The sequence below is a fragment of the Leiobunum rupestre genome, chromosome 6 (genome assembly GCF_980474605.1).
Source record: "Leiobunum rupestre chromosome 6, qqLeiRupe1.1.hap1, whole genome shotgun sequence".
NCBI lineage: Eukaryota > Metazoa > Arthropoda > Arachnida > Opiliones > Sclerosomatidae > Leiobunum > Leiobunum rupestre.
This window is the reverse complement of record NC_143389.1, coordinates 17,656,992-17,675,642: the sequence shown is the minus strand read 5'-3', so window position 1 is coordinate 17,675,642 and position 18,651 is coordinate 17,656,992. Positions and strand designations below refer to the sequence as shown.

General features: G+C 42.8%; 1 protein-coding gene across 2 annotated transcripts in view; it reads right to left on the bottom strand.

Moving 5' to 3' along the window:
* Window positions 1-18,651, bottom strand: part of LOC149939632 (transmembrane protease serine 2-like) — a 208,163-nt gene that overhangs the window by 127,054 nt on the left and 62,458 nt on the right. The gene's annotated exons all lie outside the window — the stretch shown is intronic.

Here is an 18,651-nt window from a genome sequence, read left to right as displayed (position 1 = left end):
TTGGGCGGGTAAAGTTTCAATTTTTACTTTGAAACATTTTGAACACATTAATTGGAAGGGTTTGAGTCTATTTGATCGATTCCCAAATGATCGAACGGGTCCCATTTGATCGAATTTCCATTTGATCGAATGGCATTTGATCGAAAGCTACTCTAGGGTAAAACTACTAGTTTTTGGGAGTAAATCGAAAAGCCAACATCTAGTCAGAATGAGATACAGTAGACTCTATGAATAATAATTATTTCTTTAAACTGTACTAAAGAAAAATAACCATAGTACTTCTCCATAATAAGAAACTAAAACAAAAACAGAAATATGCATATTACAATTTAATAAATTAATTAATTTGTTTACAACAAAAACAACAAAATTTCAAAAATAATATACAGAAAAAAACCTGAGCGCAGTGACGTAGAAAACAAAATATTCTCTCGGACATAATTAATAGAAAGACCTATTAAAAAAACGAACTCTGTACCTAATTTTTAGCAATAGAACGGCCGTGAACGTGGTCAGACCCCTCGTATACAACGGTGCATACGCACCTACGGCGCGCGTACATCAACCTAACCTAACCTAACCTGACCCTATTTATATATATCAAAAACAACGGGCCGTTATCGTCGATGTAATAAAAAATTCCATCATATAGTGTATAAAGTAAAAATCTCTTCATCTTTGTGGCTTAATACAGTTAAAGCAATGAATTATTCCATCATTATTCCTTCTGCACTTAAGCAATGAATTCCATCATTATTCCTTCTGCACTTAAACAATGAATTATTCCATCATTATTCCTTCTGCACTTAAACAATGAATTATTCCATCATTATTCCTTCTGCACTTAAGCAATGAATTCCATCATTATTCCTTCTGCACTTAAACAATGAATTATTCCATCATTATTCCTTCTGCACTTAAGCAATGAATTCCATAATTATTCCTTCTGCACTTCATATTGACATTCGGTAAAATAAAAACATACCAACTGGTACTATAAATACTTTTGAATTCGATCAAATAGTATTCGATCATTTGAAGGTTCGATCTTATGAAACAAATGACAAATGGGATTCTATCAAATGGAATTTCGATCCATTGCAACGTATAATGATCGACTGTCGATCACATATTTTTCGATCAAATGGACCAACACCATTGGAAGTACTCTCAAATTATTTTTTTAAAGTAAAAGTTTATATTTTCGTTTAGTTTAATGACTTTTTCTCAGTCATAGAACTACACAACAAAACAATTTTTTTTCTACTTAAGGTACTCACCAATGACAACGAACAAATGTAATATATAAGTTTTAGTTAGTAAATATAATTACAATTTTTAAATAACGTTTAGTGAATCGGTAACCTTTCTAAATAGCAATGACCAGAACAATTGAGGACATAAATATCATCATCTTGTACTAATGAATTGGGATTGCGATGTTGAGACGTCTATTACCATATGTAACATAATCCCGCCTAAGTGTGCCACAAAAGCATTTTTTTAACGAAAACGCGTAATCAGCTTTACTGATGAGAAACGGAAGTAGAATTCCTCGCGCATTTCTGGTTTTGACCATCTACAGTTTAGCTCGTGCCTGGCGATCACGTGATTTCGATTCCATAGTAACCTTTTCAATAGCCTAAGAGTAGAAGAAGTTTTTGCCGTTTTCTATGGAAATTTTGTACAGAGGCACACTTATGTATAATTATGCTATATATGGTATTACCAAGTCAGTTTTTAGCATGATTTTGTTCTACGTACGGACAAAATAAATGTACTTTAATTCTGCTAGATCTTCTCGTCTCTTCTAAATAAATGGTCTTATCTATGAGAGTCCGAAAAAATAATTGGTCTTTTAATTTTGGTGAAAATACTTAATATTGATGGAAAATATTTCGCTATGGCACTAGAATGATTGTATACCATTAGGCCGAGTGCCATTTGACCGAATTGTACCATTAGGCCGAATGCCTTTCGACCAAAAACCACGATTTGGGTGGCTTTTTTGAAATTTAATATTAGACTATTAAAAGGCAAGGTTTCGTTTGCATCGATAGCACATGTTAAGCTAATCTAACCAAACAAACCAATGAGACACACAAAATTCCCATTAAAATAACAACTTCCCAAAACCCTTTTTTTAACCCTGGTCCCGCTTAGATTGTTAGGTTTTTTCTTTTATAAAACAAACGCACTTTAATCAATTTCCTAAGTACCGAAATGTATTAGGAAAAATAAGCATAACATTTACTCAAATGATTCTCAAATAGGGCTCCATGGAACGCCAAGGCTACATTTCAAATTCTAGCGGCCCCACGATATTTTGAGCTGTGCTATGATAGAATTAGTTTCGGAAAAAAAAATTTAATACCGAACCTATTTCTATTTAACTATCGAAAAACTATGTTGTGAAAATCAGTATCAATCGTAGCACTAAAATTTTAAAATAAAATAACGTTTCTTTCAAGCGAGCGTTCCACGAGATTACAAATGTTCAGAACCACTGGGCTAACCACTTCCTAAAATTAAGTACAGCGATTACAGGCATATAAAACTGAGTACAGCCTTTGGTAATGATAAATCTGTAATCAAACCCAAAAACGAATGATCACGGGCTCACTGCGACGACGAAGCAAAACGCACGATAATAGAATCAATTTAAAGCCTGGTTCACACGGGCAGTGTTTTCCTCGAGGGGTAAGACACTTAGGATTTTTGTGTAAACCGGGAGTTCGACATCTGCCGAGTTCTCAAGAGTTCGTGAGAGTTCGTGAGAGTTCGTGAGATTTCGTGAGAGTTCTTGAGAGTTCTCGAAAGTTCGGGAGAGTTATCGAGAGTTCGGGAGAGTTATCGAGAGTTCGGGAGAGTTATCGAGAGTTCGGGAGAGTTATCGAGAGTTCGGGAGAGTTATCGAGAGTTCGGGAGAGTTATCGAGAGTTCGGGAGAGTTATCGAGAGTTCGGGAGAGTTATCGAGAGTTCGGGAGAGTTATCGAGAGTTCGGGAGAGTTATCGAGAGTTCGGGAGAGTTATCGAGAGTTCGGGAGAGTTCTCGAGAGTTCGGGAGAGTTCTCGAGAGTTCGGGAGAGTTCTCGAGAGTTCGGAAGAGTTATCGAGAGTTCGGGAGAGTTATCGAGAGTTCGGGAGAGTTATCGAGAGTTCGGGAGAGTTATCGAGAGTTCGGGAGAGTTATCGAGAGTTCGGGAGAGTTCTCGAGAGTTCGGGAGAGTTCTCGAGAGTTCGGGAGAGTTCTCGAGAGTTCGGAAGAGTTATCGAGAGTTCGGGAGAGTTATCGAGAGTTCGGGAGAGTTATCGAGAGTTCGGGAGAGTTATCGAGAGTTCGGGAGAGTTATCGAGAGTTCGGGAGAGTTATCGAGAGTTCGGGAGAGTTATCGAGAGTTCGGGAGAGTTATCGAGAGTTCGGGAGAGTTATCGAGAGTTCGGGAGAGTTATCGAGAGTTCGGGAGAGTTATCGAGAGTTCGGGAGAGTTATCGAGAGTTCGGGAGAGTTATCGAGAGTTCGGGAGAGTTATCGAGAGTTCGGGAGAGTTATCGAGAGTTCGGGAGAGTTATCGAGAGTTCGGGAGAGTTATCGAGAGTTCGGGAGAGTTATCGAGAGTTCGGGAGAGTTATCGAGAGTTCGGGAGAGTTATCGAGAGTTCGGGAGAGTTATCGAGAGTTCGGGAGAGTTATCGAGAGTTCGGGAGAGTTATCGAGAGTTCGGGAGAGTTATCGAGAGTTCGGAAGAGTTATCGAGAGTTCGGGAGAGTTCTCGAGAGTTCGGGAGAGTTATCGAGAGTTCGGGAGAGTTATCGAGAGTTCGGGAGAGTTATCGAGAGTTCGGGAGAGTTATCGAGAGTTCGGGAGAGTTATCGAGAGTTCGGGAGAGTTATCGAGAGTTCGGGAGAGTTATCGAGAGTTCGGGAGAGTTATCGAGAGTTCGGGAGAGTTATCGAGAGTTCGGGAGAGTTATCGAGAGTTCGGGAGAGTTATCGAGAGTTCGGGAGAGTTATCGAGAGTTCGGGAGAGTTATCGAGAGTTCGGGAGAGTTATCGAGAGTTCGGGAGAGTTATCGAGAGTTCGGGAGAGTTATCGAGAGTTCGGGAGAGTTATCGAGAGTTCGGGAGAGTTATCGAGAGTTCGGGAGAGTTATCGAGAGTTCGGGAGAGTTATCGAGAGTTCGGGAGAGTTATCGAGAGTTCGGGAGAGTTATCGAGAGTTCGGGAGAGTTATCGAGAGTTCGGGAGAGTTATCGAGAGTTCGGGAGAGTTATCGAGAGTTCGGGAGAGTTATCGAGAGTTCGGGAGAGTTCTCGAGAGTTCGGGAGAGTTCTCGAGAGTTCGGGAGAGTTCTCGAGAGTTCGGGAGAGTTCTCGAGAGTTCGGGAGAGTTCTCGAGAGTTCGGAAGAGTTCTCGAGAGTTCGGAAGAGTTCTCGAGAGTTCGGGAGAGTTATCGAGAGTTAGGGAGAGTTATCGAGAGTTCAGGAGAGTTCTCGAGAGTTCGGGAGAGTTCTCGAGAGTTCGGGAGAGTTCGGGAGAGTTCGGGAGAGTTCGGGAGAGTTCGGGAGAGTTCTCGAGAGTTCTCGAGAGTTCGGAAGAGTTCTCGAGAGTTCGGAAGAGTTATCGAGAGTTCGGAAGAGTTATCGAGAGTTCGGAAGAGTTATCGAGAGTTCGGGAGAGTTATCGAGAGTTCGGAAGAGTTATCGAGAGTTCGGGAGAGTTATCGAGAGTTCGGGAGAGTTATCGAGAGTTCGGGAGAGTTATCGAGAGTTCGGGAGAGTTATCGAGAGTTCGGGAGAGTTATCGAGAGTTCGGGAGAGTTATCGAGAGTTCGGGAGAGTTATCGAGAGTTCGGGAGAGTTATCGAGAGTTCGGGAGAGTTATCGAGAGTTCGGGAGAGTTATCGAGAGTTCGGGAGAGTTATCGAGAGTTCGGGAGAGTTATCGAGAGTTCGGGAGAGTTATCGAGAGTTCGGGAGAGTTCTCGAGAGTTCGGGAGAGTTATCGAGAGTTCGGGAGAGTTATCGAGAGTTCGGGAGAGTTCTCGAGAGTTCGGGAGAGTTCTCGAGAGTTCGGGAGAGTTCTCGAGAGTTCGGGAGAGTTATCGAGAGTTCGGGAGAGTTATCGAGAGTTCGGGAGAGTTATCGAGAGTTCGGGAGAGTTATCGAGAGTTCGGGAGAGTTATCGAGAGTTCGGGAGAGTTCTCGAGAGTTCGGGAGAGTTCTCGAGAGTTCGGGAGAGTTCTCGAGAGTTCGGGAGAGTTCTCGAGAGTTCGGGAGAGTTCGGGAGAGTTCGGGAGAGTTCGGGAGAGTTCTCGAGAGTTCTCGAGAGTTCTCGAGAGTTCGGAAGAGTTCTCGAGAGTTCGGAAGAGTTCTCGAGAGTTCGGAAGAGTTATCGAGAGTTCGGGAGAGTTATCGAGAGTTCGGGAGAGTTATCGAGAGTTCGGGAGAGTTATCGAGAGTTCGGGAGAGTTATCGAGAGTTCGGGAGAGTTATCGAGAGTTCGGGAGAGTTATCGAGAGTTCGGGAGAGTTATCGAGAGTTCGGGAGAGTTATCGAGAGTTCGGGAGAGTTATCGAGAGTTCGGGAGAGTTATCGAGAGTTCGGGAGAGTTATCGAGAGTTCGGGAGAGTTATCGAGAGTTCGGGAGAGTTATCGAGAGTTCGGGAGAGTTATCGAGAGTTCGGGAGAGTTATCGAGAGTTCGGGAGAGTTATCGAGAGTTCGGGAGAGTTATCGAGAGTTCGGGAGAGTTATCGAGAGTTCGGGAGAGTTATCGAGAGTTCGGGAGAGTTATCGAGAGTTCGGGAGAGTTATCGAGAGTTCGGGAGAGTTATCGAGAGTTCGGGAGAGTTATCGAGAGTTCGGGAGAGTTATCGAGAGTTCGGGAGAGTTATCGAGAGTTCGGGAGAGTTATCGAGAGTTCGGGAGAGTTATCGAGAGTTCGGGAGAGTTATCGAGAGTTCGGGAGAGTTATCGAGAGTTCGGGAGAGTTATCGAGAGTTCGGGAGAGTTATCGAGAGTTCGGGAGAGTTATCGAGAGTTCGGGAGAGTTATCGAGAGTTCGGGAGAGTTATCGAGAGTTCGGGAGAGTTATCGAGAGTTCGGGAGAGTTATCGAGAGTTCGGGAGAGTTATCGAGAGTTCGGGAGAGTTATCGAGAGTTCGGGAGAGTTCTCGAGAGTTCGGGAGAGTTCTCGAGAGTTCGGGAGAGTTCTCGAGAGTTCGGGAGAGTTCTCGAGAGTTCGGGAGAGTTCTCGAGAGTTCGGAAGAGTTCTCGAGAGTTCGGAAGAGTTCTCGAGAGTTCGGGAGAGTTATCGAGAGTTAGGGAGAGTTATCGAGAGTTCAGGAGAGTTCTCGAGAGTTCGGGAGAGTTCTCGAGAGTTCGGGAGAGTTCGGGAGAGTTCGGGAGAGTTCGGGAGAGTTCGGGAGAGTTCTCGAGAGTTCTCGAGAGTTCGGAAGAGTTCTCGAGAGTTCGGAAGAGTTATCGAGAGTTCGGAAGAGTTATCGAGAGTTCGGAAGAGTTATCGAGAGTTCGGGAGAGTTATCGAGAGTTCGGAAGAGTTATCGAGAGTTCGGGAGAGTTATCGAGAGTTCGGGAGAGTTATCGAGAGTTCGGGAGAGTTATCGAGAGTTCGGGAGAGTTCGGGAGAGTTCGGGAGAGTTCGGGAGAGTTCGGGAGAGTTCTCGAGAGTTCGTGAGAGTTCTCGAGAGTTCGGGAGAGTTATCGAGAGTTCGGGAGAGTTCGGGAGAGTTCGGGAGAGTTCGGGAGAGTTCGGGAGAGTTCGGGAGAGTTATCAAGAGTTCGGGAGAGTTATCGAGAGTTCGGGAGAGTTCGGGAGAGTTATCGAGAGTTCGGGAGAGTTATCGAGAGTTCGGGAGAGTTATCGAGAGTTCGGGAGAGTTATCGAGAGTTCGGGAGAGTTCGGGAGAGTTCAGGAGAGTTCGGGAGAGTTCGGGAGAGTTCTCGAGAGTTCGGGAGAGTTCTCGAGAGTTATCGAGAGTTCGGGAGAGTTCGGGAGAGTTCTCGAGAGTTATCGAGAGTTCGGGAGAGTTCGGGAGAGTTCGGGAGAGTTCGGGAGAGTTCGGGAGAGTTCGGGAGAGTTCTCGAGAGTTCTCGAGAGTTCTCGAGAGTTCGGAAGAGTTATCGAGAGTTCGGAAGAGTTATCGAGAGTTCGGAAGAGTTATCGAGAGTTCGGGAGAGTTATCGAGAGTTCGGAAGAGTTATCGAGAGTTCGGGAGAGTTATCGAGAGTTCGGGAGAGTTATCGAGAGTTCGGGAGAGTTATCGAGAGTTCGGGAGAGTTATCGAGAGTTCGGGAGAGTTATCGAGAGTTCGGGAGAGTTATCGAGAGTTCGGGAGAGTTATCGAGAGTTCGGGAGAGTTCGGGAGAGTTCGGGAGAGTTCGGGAGAGTTCGGGAGAGTTCGGGAGAGTTCGGGAGAGTTCGGGAGAGTTCTCGAGAGTTCGGGAGAGTTCTCGAGAGTTCGTGAGAGTTATCGAGAGTTCGGGAGAGTTCGGGAGAGTTCGGGAGAGTTCGGGAGAGTTATCGAGAGTTCGGGAGAGTTATCGAGAGTTCGGGAGAGTTCGGGAGAGTTATCGAGAGTTCGGGAGAGTTATCGAGAGTTCGGGAGAGTTCGGGAGAGTTATCGAGAGTTCGGGAGAGTTATCGAGAGTTCGGGAGAGTTATCGAGAGTTCGGGAGAGTTATCGAGAGTTCGGGAGAGTTCAGGAGAGTTCGGGAGAGTTCTCGAGAGTTCGTGAGAGTTCTCGAGAGTTCGGAAGAGTTATCGAGAGTTCGGGAGAGTTCGGGAGAGTTCGGGAGAGTTCGGGAGAGTTCTCGAGAGTTCGTGAGAGTTCGTGAGAGTTCGTGAGAGTTCTCGAGAGTTCGTGAGAGTTCTCGAGAGTTCGGGAGAGTTATCGAGAGTTCGGGAGAGTTCGGGAGAGTTCGGGAGAGTTCGGGAGAGTTCGGGAGAGTTCGGGAGAGTTCGGGAGAGTTATCGAGAGTTCGGGAGAGTTATCGAGAGTTCGGGAGAGTTCGGGAGAGTTATCGAGAGTTCGGGAGAGTTATCGAGAGTTCGGGAGAGTTATCGAGAGTTCGGGAGAGTTATCGAGAGTTCGGGAGAGTTCGGGAGAGTTCAGGAGAGTTCGGGAGAGTTCTCGAGAGTTCGTGAGAGTTCTCGAGAGTTCGGAAGAGTTATCGAGAGTTCGGAAGAGTTATCGAGAGTTCGGAAGAGTTATCGAGAGTTCGGAAGAGTTATCGAGAGTTCGGGAGAGTTATCGAGAGTTCGGGAGAGTTATCGAGAGTTCGGGAGAGTTATCGAGAGTTCGGGAGAGTTATCGAGAGTTCGGGAGAGTTATCGAGAGTTCGGGAGAGTTATCGAGAGTTCGGGAGAGTTATCGAGAGTTCGGGAGAGTTATCGAGAGTTCGGGAGAGTTATCGAGAGTTCGGGAGAGTTCGGGAGAGTTATCGAGAGTTCGGGAGAGTTATCGAGAGTTCGGGAGAGTTATCGAGAGTTCGGGAGAGTTATCGAGAGTTCGGGAGAGTTCTCGAGAGTTCGGAAGAGTTATCGAGAGTTCGGAAGAGTTATCGAGAGTTCGGGAGAGTTATCGAGAGTTCGGAAGAGTTATCGAGAGTTCGGAAGAGTTATCGAGAGTTCGGAAGAGTTATCGAGAGTTCGGAAGAGTTATCGAGAGTTCGGGAGAGTTCTCGAGAGTTCTCGAGAGTTCGGGAGAGTTCATTGGTGAGTTCCAGAGAGTTCATTGGTGAGTTCGGAGAGTTCTCGAGAGTTTGAGGGAGTTCGCGGGAGTTCGGGAGAGTTATCGAGAGTTCGGGAGAGTTATCGAGAGTTCGGGAGAGTTATCGAGAGTTCGGGAGAGTTATCGAGAGTTCGGGAGAGTTATCGAGAGTTCGGGAGAGTTATCGAGAGTTCGGGAGAGTTCGGGAGAGTTATCGAGAGTTCGGGAGAGTTATCGAGAGTTCGGGAGAGTTATCGAGAGTTCGGGAGAGTTATCGAGAGTTCGGAAGAGTTCTCGAGAGTTCGGAAGAGTTATCGAGAGTTCGGGAGAGTTATCGAGAGTTCGGAAGAGTTATCGAGAGTTCGGAAGAGTTATCGAGAGTTCGGAAGAGTTATCGAGAGTTCGGGAGAGTTATCGAGAGTTCGGGAGAGTTCTCGAGAGTTCTCGAGAGTTCGGGAGAGTTCATTGGTGAGTTCCAGAGAGTTCATTGGTGAGTTCGGAGAGTTCTCGAGAGTTTGAGGGAGTTCGCGGGAGTTCGAGGAGAGTTCTTGAGAGTCCGCGGGAGTTCTTGAGAGTTCTCTAGAGTTCAGGGGAGTTCTTGAGAGTTCTCTAGAGTTCAGGGGAGTTCTTGAGAGTTCGCGGGAGTTCTTGAGTTCTCTAGAGTTCAGGGGAGTTCATAAGAGTTCCAATAGCAAATGTACACCTGAGTTCTTGAGTGTCTTACCCCTCGGTTTTCCTGCAAGCGAAAGTGCGTAATCGAACCTCGTACAGTTAAAGAACCCTGCTTTTACGTCACTTTTACCAACGGAGGATATAGTGGTTTCCATTATTAGCTTAGCCTTGTTATACAAACAAAAAATCAACATTTTCTGAAATAGGGTTTTCTAAATTCACTTGACTCTGGCTCCGGGCTGTAATCGAGTCAGTTTGATTTAAGTTCTCAGCGCTGCGCTGTTCAGAATCCAATTTGGTGACGTCTCTTTCAATCAGTGTTCCCGAGAATACATTAATTTAAACTAGAGGAAGACGAGGTCGCGAATGTTCCGAAGAGATGCTGAATATTTGAACACCGTTTCGGATATTTTTCATTTATGTTTTAAATGATAGACATTTCGCGAAACGGTAGCAGAGATCGGCGGGCTCTGGGGTCTAAAGAGTCCGAGAGCTATTTTTGGGCGCGAGCTCGACTCTTCGGGGAAAAAAGGAGAGCGCGAGCGTGGGCTCCCCCTCTTGTATTAAAAGAGAAGAGCGCGAGCACGGGCTCCCCCTCTTGTATTAAAAGAGAAGAGCGCGAGCGCGGGCTCCCCCTCTTGTATTAAAAGAGAAGAGCGCGAGCACGGGCTCCCCCTCTTGTATTAAAAGAGAAGAGCGCGAGCACGGGCTCCCCCTCTTGTATTAAAAGAGAAGAGCGCGAGCGCGGGCTCCCCCTCTTGTATTAAAAGAGAAGAGCGCGAGCACGGGCTCCCCCTCTTGTATTAAAAGAGAAGAGCGCGAGCACGGGCTCCCCTTCTTGTATTAAAAGAGAAGAGCGCGAGCACGGGCTCCCCCTCTTGTATTAAAAGAGAAGAGCCCGAGCGCGGACTCCCCCTCTTGTATTAAAAGAGAAGAGCGCGAGCACGGGCTCCCCCTCTTGTATTAAAAGAGAAGAGCGCGAGCGCGGGCTCCCCCTCTTGTATTAAAAGAGAAGAGCGCGAGCACGGGCTCCCCCTCTTGTATTAAAAGAGAAGAGCGCGAGCGCGGGCTCCCCCTCTTGTATTAAAAGAGAAGAGCGCGAGCACGGGCTCCCCCTCTTGTATTAAAAGAGAAGAGCGCGAGCGCGGGCTAGCCCTCTTGTATTAAAAGAGAAGAGCGCGAGCGCGGGCTCCCCCTCTTGTATTAAAAGAGAAGAGCCCGAGCGCGGACTCCCCCTCTTGTATTAAAAGAGAAGAGCGCGAGCACGGGCTCCCCCTCTTGTATTAAAAGAGAAGAGCGCGAGCACGGGCTCCCCCTCTTGTATTAAAAGAGAAGAGCGCGAGCACGGGCTCCCCCTCTTGTATTAAAAGAGAAGAGCGCGAGCGCGGGCTCCCCCTCTTGTATTAAAAGAGAAGAGCGCGAGCACGGGCTCCCCCTCTTGTATTAAAAGAGAAGAGCGCGAGCGCGGGCTCCCCCTCTTGTATTAAAAGAGAAGAGCGCGAGCACGGGCTCCCCCTCTTGTATTAAAAGAGAAGAGCGCGAGCGCGGGCTAGCCCTCTTGTATTAAAAGAGAAGAGCGCGAGCGCGGGCTCCCCCTCTTGTATTAAAAGAGAAGAGCCCGAGCGCGGACTCCCCCTCTTGTATTAAAAGAGAAGAGCGCGAGCACGGGCTCCCCCTCTTGTATTAAAAGAGAAGAGCGCGAGCGCGGGCTCCCCCTCTTGTATTAAAAGAGAAGAGCGCGAGCACGGGCTCCCCCTCTTGTATTAAAAGAGAAGAGCGCGAGCGCGGGCTCCCCCTCTTGTATTAAAAGAGAAGAGCGCGAGCACGGGCTCCCCCTCTTGTATTAAAAGAGAAGAGCGCGAGCACGGGCTCCCCCTCTTGTATTAAAAGAGAAGAGCGCGAGCACGGGCTCCCCCTCTTGTATTAAAAGAGAAGAGCCCGAGCGCGGACTCCCCCTCTTGTATTAAAAGAGAAGAGCGCGAGCACGGGCTCCCCCTCTTGTATTAAAAGAGAAGAGCGCGAGCGCGGGCTCCCCCTCTTGTATTAAAAGAGAAGAGCGCGAGCACGGGCTCCCCCTCTTGTATTAAAAGAGAAGAGCGCGAGCGCGGGCTCCCCCTCTTGTATTAAAAGAGAAGAGCGCGAGCACGGGCTCCCCCTCTTGTATTAAAAGAGAAGAGCGCGAGCACGGGCTCCCCCTCTTGTATTAAAAGAGAAGAGCGCGAGCACGGGCTCCCCCTCTTGTATTAAAAGAGAAGAGCGCGAGCACGGGCTCCCCCTCTTGTATTAAAAGAGAAGAGCGCGAGCGCGGGCTCCCCCTCTTGTATTAAAAGAGAAGAGCGCGAGCACGGGCTCCCCCTCTTGTATTAAAAGAGAAGAGCGCGAGCACGGGCTCCCCCTCTTGTATTAAAAGAGAAGAGCCCGAGCGCGGACTCCCCCTCTTGTATTAAAAGAGAAGAGCGCGAGCACGGGCTCCCCCTCTTGTATTAAAAGAGAAGAGCGCGAGCACGGGCTCCCCCTCTTGTATTAAAAGAGAAGAGCGCGAGCACGGGCTCCCCCTCTTGTATTAAAAGAGAAGAGCGCGAGCGCGGGCTCCCCCTCTTGTATTAAAAGAGAAGAGCGCGAGCACGGGCTCCCCCTCTTGTATTAAAAGAGAAGAGCGCGAGCACGGGCTCCCCCTCTTGTATTAAAAGAGAAGAGCGCGAGCACGGGCTCCCCCTCTTGTATTAAAAGAGAAGAGCCCGAGCGCGGACTCCCCCTCTTGTATTAAAAGAGAAGAGCGCGAGCACGGGCTCCCCCTCTTGTATTAAAAGAGAAGAGCGCGAGCGCGGGCTCCCCCTCTTGTATTAAAAGAGAAGAGCGCGAGCACGGGCTCCCCCTCTTGTATTAAAAGAGAAGAGCGCGAGCGCGGGCTAGCCCTCTTGTATTAAAAGAGAAGAGCGCGAGCGCGGGCTCCCCCTCTTGTATTAAAAGAGAAGAGCCCGAGCGCGGACTCCCCCTCTTGTATTAAAAGAGAAGAGCGCGAGCACGGGCTCCCCCTCTTGTATTAAAAGAGAAGAGCGCGAGCACGGGCTCCCCCTCTTGTATTAAAAGAGAAGAGCGCGAGCACGGGCTCCCCCTCTTGTATTAAAAGAGAAGAGCGCGAGCACGGGCTCCCCCTCTTGTATTAAAAGAGAAGAGCCCGAGCGCGGACTCCCCCTCTTGTATTAAAAGAGAAGAGCCCGAGCGCGGAAATTTAGTTTTTGCCTATCTCTGAACGGTATAGTTAAACTTCAGCTGTAGGTTTACATTTATGGATTCTTGAAAGTTATTGGCAATATAAAGTAGTACATTTGATTGTAAATCAATGAATTAACCAATTAATGCGGCTAGAAGCGCTGTTGACTAACATTTCGAATGAAAACTCCTTAAGATATTCTATACCTATCGCTTTACGCATAAGAGGTGTTTCTATAAAATAAAATGAAAAAAAACTAATGGTCTTACCATAAGTATATAACATTGTTACATAAGTGTGACACATCCTATTCTTCACGCGCAAAAGTTTTACTTTGAGCTATTCACGAGACAGACTGCAATACGGGCTTCGTCGCAGTTTCGCGTCCACTTGCTAACGCGTCACACGTAGCCTTTGACAGCGCCTCGCTAGGGGGAGATTTTCTTCTTGTGATGACGTCACTTCGTTACTAGCTCTCAGTAAAAAATTCCTCAAAGTGACAAACTTATGGAACAATATTATAGACTTATGGTCTTACTGAACGCAACCTCTATTTTCTCGTTTTACCCCGTTGTTCTGGCGCGCGGGAAAACGACTGTACACACGAACCAAATTTGCCGGATTTTTCAGCGGTCGGTAAACGAGAAATCGGAGAAAAATATGTTGAAATATCTCTACTTTATTTTCTAGTTTTTTTTAAAGTACTCGACCAATCAGCTTTACGCTGTCACATGTCACTGTGTAAGGAGCGATTTTGGAAGTCTTTAAAAGTAGGCTTATGAATTTTGGCGTGCTATCATAAAAGGTCATCAGGTTTATCGTTTACCGGCCGCGCTCGCGGCGGTAAAATACGGCAAATTTTGTCCGTGTGTACAGTCGCTTTCCCGCGCGCTAGAGCAACGGGAAAACCAGGAAAACATTGCCCGTGTGAACGAGCCTTAAGAGATATATTATGTACTTGTGAAAATACTAAATACTAAGCCTTGGCCCTTTTTGGCTTTCCAGAGACCAGCACTGTCACAACCATTCCGGGGCCTCTGGTTCCTAGTCATTTTACGGTTATTTCGTGCCACACTGGAATTAATGTCACAGTTTGGTAGTTTAACATCCCTGGCCCAAAATTATTAACTTTCTGAATGGCTTGAATAAAAACTACATGTCCGTGACGAAGCAGACCTCCGCCCAGAGAAAATCATTTCCCGGAGAGAGCTATAAATCCTTTTTTTCGCAAAATTCTTTGTCAGGTTTTATCCGCCATTTACACGGGTTCCAGTTCACGTCCGAAAGCTATCGCTTCGCCCTCTTTTAGTTTTCGTCGAAAACTAGATAGGTACTAGCAGATGCTACTAGCATTAAATAGCGAAATAGCGTATTGTACGCATTTACAATATAACCTATAAAACGTTAATATGTGCACACCATATGTATGATTTTTATAAAAGCATTTTCTTTATTGAAACTTTGTTCACGGGATATGATGTAAATTATGTTTCATGACGCGGAGCAATTTCGACGCAAAGATTTAGGCTTTTGACAATAGCAGACGCTAAATAATAAGCTCGACCTCCGAACTTCGGAAGGGCATGGCGCCGCAGCGCCACCTAGACTCGTTACGTTCGCGAATTATTTTCGTACAATCGCAAATATTCGCGACCGAAGTCACCGAAAACTATCGCTACGCCCCCTTTGGTAAATTTGACTTTAAAAATAATGATCCTTTTTTGCATCGTTTGATAAGTTTATATAAGAAAAAAACGTTCTTAGGACTTTTTAATTTGTCTGTAGCAAACGCCAGATCATAGGCGCCACCCCGGAAAAGCTAGCACCGTTACGCCACCTAGACTCGTTTCAGTCACGATTACCTGATGTGAACCAAGTTTAATTTATGAAAGGATGCACTTTAACTTATTTGTGCTCGTGACTCGACTTTTAATATTTAATAAACTGCGCAACGAAACGCTCTGAAGTAATATACATTTGGCCTTAGCGAAGGTCTCATCGCGTTAGCTCTTACAATTCACTTTAGGGAAATTTTTGCGTCATGAATATTTAACGGCATCCGCGCGATTATCAACGGGCCGTCACGAGAATGAAGGCGGTATCGGAGTAATCGTACACCTAATATCTTTATTACGCTGGTAACGGTTATCCATCTTGAATCGGCCTCTTTCGGTGTCAAATTCTTGTTCCGCCGCAACGTAAAATATTAGCGTCTCCGCCGCCGACGAAGAATGGATGACCAGAGCAGAAATCGATTTGGACGACCGAAGAATGCGTTCGCCCTTACAAGGCCTCTTCTTCCGGCCAGCTTCTTATTTAGAAAGGCGGAGCACGTGCGGAGGGCCCTTATACCCCTCGCTGTCCGCTTGCCTGAAATACACCCTTCTCTCTTTAGAGGTGTCCATCACGCTGCCTTTTAAGAGCTGGAATTTCCGGCAGTTGAACTATAGGAAATGGAATCGAATTTCTCTCCAAGCAAAATGAATTTTACGAATATTTTTCTTTTGCCTTTGTACGGAGCAGAGCGAATTAATGAAGGTCAAAAGACTTCCTCAATATTTATTTTTGCGTCTTCTTTCTAAAAATATATTTTGCGTCTTCTTTCTAAAAATATATTTTGCGTCTTCTTTCTAAAAATATATTTTGCGTCTTCTTTCTAAAAATATATTTTGCGTCTTCTTTCTAAAAATATATTTCGCGTCTTCTTTCTAAAAATATATTTCGCGTCTTCTTTCTAAAATATATTTCGCGTCTTCTTTCTAAAATATATTTCGCGTCTTCTTTCTAAAATATATTTCGCGTCTTCTTTCTAAAAATATATTTCGCGTCTTCTTTCTAAAAATATATTTCGCGTCTTCTTTCTAAAAATATATTTCGCGTCTTCTTTCTAAAAATATATTTTGCGTCTTCTTTCTAAAAATATATTTTGCGTCTTCTTTCTAAAAATATATTTTGCGTCTTCTTTCTAAAAATATATTTTGCGTCTTCTTTCTAAAAATATATTTCGCGTCTTCTTTCTAAAAATATATTTCGCGTCTTCTTTCTAAAATATATTTCGCGTCTTCTTTCTAAAATATATTTCGCGTCTTCTTTCTAAAATATATTTCGCGTCTTCTTTCTAAAAATATATTTCGCGTCTTCTTTCTAAAAATATATTTCGCGTCTTCTTTCTAAAAATATATTTCGCGTCTTCTTTCTAAAAATATATTTCGCGTCTTCTTTCTAAAAATATATTTCGCGTCTTCTTTCTAAAAATATATTTCGCGTCTTCTCTCTAAAAATATATTTCGCGTCTTCTTTCTAAAAATATATTTCGCGTCTTCTTTCTAAAATATATTTCGCGTCTTCTTTCTAAAAATATATTTCGCGTCTTCTTTCTAAAAATATATTTCGCGTCTTCTTTCTAAAAATATATTTCGCGTCTTCTTTCTAAAAATATATTTCGCGTCTTCTTTCTAAAAATATATTTCGCGTCTTCTTTCTAAAAATATATTTCGCGTCTTCTTTCTAAAAATATATTTCGCGTCTTCTTTCTAAAAATATATTTCCCGTCTTCTCTCTAAAAATATATTTCGCGTCTTCTTTCTAAAAATATATTTCGCGTCTTCTCTCTAAAAATATATTTCGCGTCTTCTTTCTAAAAATATATTTCGCGTCTTCTTTCTAAAATATATTTCGCGTCTTCTTTCTAAAAATATATTTCGCGTCTTCTTTCTAAAAATATATTTCGCGTCTTCTTTCTAAAAATATATTTCGCGTCTTCTTTCTAAAAATATATTTCGCGTCTTCTTTCTAAAAATATATTTCCCGTCTTCTCTCTAAAAATATATTTCGCGTCTTCTTTCTAAAAATATATTTCGCGTCTTCTTTATAAAAATATATTTCGCGTCTTCTTTATAAAAATATATTTCGCGTCTTCTTTCTAAAAATATATTTTGCGTCTTCTTTCTAAAAATATATTTTGCGTCTTCTTTCTAAAAATATATTTTGCGTCTTCTTTCTAAAAATATATTTTGCGTCTTCTTTCTAAAAATATATTTTGCGTCTTCTTTCTAAAAATATATTTCGCGTCTTCTTTCTAAAAATATATTTCGCGTCTTCTTTCTAAAAATATATTTTGCGTCTTCTTTCTAAAAATATATTTTGCGTCTTCTTTCTAAAAATATATTTCGCGTCTTCTTTCTAAAAATATATTTTGCGTCTTCTTTCTAAAAATATATTTTGCGTCTTCTTTCTAAAAATATATTTTGCGTCTTCTTTCTAAAAATATATTTTGCGTCTTCTTTCTAAAAATATATTTTGCGTCTTCTTTCTAAAAATATATTTCGCGTCTTCTTTCTAAAAATATATTTCGCGTCTTCTTTCTAAAAATATATTTCGCGTCTTCTTTCTAAAATATATTTCGCGTCTTCTTTCTAAAAATATATTTCGCGTCTTCTTTCTAAAATATATTTCGCGTCTTCTTTCTAAAAATATATTTCGCGTCTTCTTTCTAAAAATATATTTCGCGTCTTCTTTCTAAAAATATATTTCGCGTCTTCTTTCTAAAAATATATTTCGCGTCTTCTTTCTAAAAATATATTTCGCGTCTTCTTTCTAAAAATATATTTTGCGTCTTCTTTCTAAAAATATATTTTGCGTCTTCTTTCTAAAAATATATTTTGCGTCTTCTTTCTAAAAATATATTTTGCGTCTTCTTTCTAAAAATATATTTTGCGTCTTCTTTCTAAAAATATATTTCGCGTCTTCTTTCTAAAAATATATTTTGCGTCTTCTTTCTAAAAATATATTTCGCGTCTTCTTTCTAAAAATATATTTTGCGTCTTCTTTCTAAAAATATATTTCGCGTCTTCTTTCTAAAATATATTTCGCGTCTTCTTTCTAAAATATATTTCGCGTCTTCTTTCTAAAATATATTTCGCGTCTTCTTTCTAAAATATATTTCGCGTCTTCTTTCTAAAAATATATTTCGCGTCTTCTTTCTAAAAATATATTTCGCGTCTTCTTTCTAAAAATATATTTCGCGTCTTCTTTCTAAAAATATATTTCGCGTCTTCTTTCTAAAAATATATTTCGCGTCTTCTTTCTAAAAATATATTTCGCGTCTTCTTTCTAAAAATATATTTCGCGTCTTCTTTCTAAAAATATATTTCGCGTCTTCTTTCTAAAAATATATTTTGCGTCTTCTTTCTAAAAATATATTTCGCGTCTTCTTTCTAAAAATATATTTCGCGTCTTCTTTCTAAAAATATATTTTGCGTCTTCTTTCTAAAAATATATTTTGCGTCTTCTTTCTAAAAATATATTTCGCGTCTTCTTTCTAAAAATATATTTTGCGTCTTCTTTCTAAAAATATATTTTGCGTCTTCTTTCTAAAAATATATTTTGCGTCTTCTTTCTAAAAATATATTTTGCGTCTTCTTTCTAAAAATATATTTTGCGTCTTCTTTCTAAAAATATATTTCGCGTCTTCTTTCTAAAAATATATTTCGCGTCTTCTTTCTAAAAATATATTTCGCGTCTTCTTTCTAAAATATATTTCGCGTCTTCTTTCTAAAAATATATTTCGCGTCTTCTTTCTAAAATATATTTCGCGTCTTCTTTCTAAAAATATATTTCGCGTCTTCTTTCTAAAAATATATTTCGCGTCTTCTTTCTAAAAATATATTTCGCGTCTTCTTTCTAAAAATATATTTCGCGTCTTCTTTCTAAAAATATATTTCGCGTCTTCTTTCTAAAAATATATTTTGCGTCTTCTTTCTAAAAATATATTTTGCGTCTTCTTTCTAAAAATATATTTTGCGTCTTCTTTCTAAAAATATATTTTGCGTCTTCTTTCTAAAAATATATTTTGCGTCTTCTTTCTAAAAATATATTTCGCGTCTTCTTTCTAAAAATATATTTTGCGTCTTCTTTCTAAAAATATATTTCGCGTCTTCTTTCTAAAAATATATTTTGCGTCTTCTTTCTAAAAATATATTTCGCGTCTTCTTTCTAAAATATATTTCGCGTCTTCTTTCTAAAATATATTTC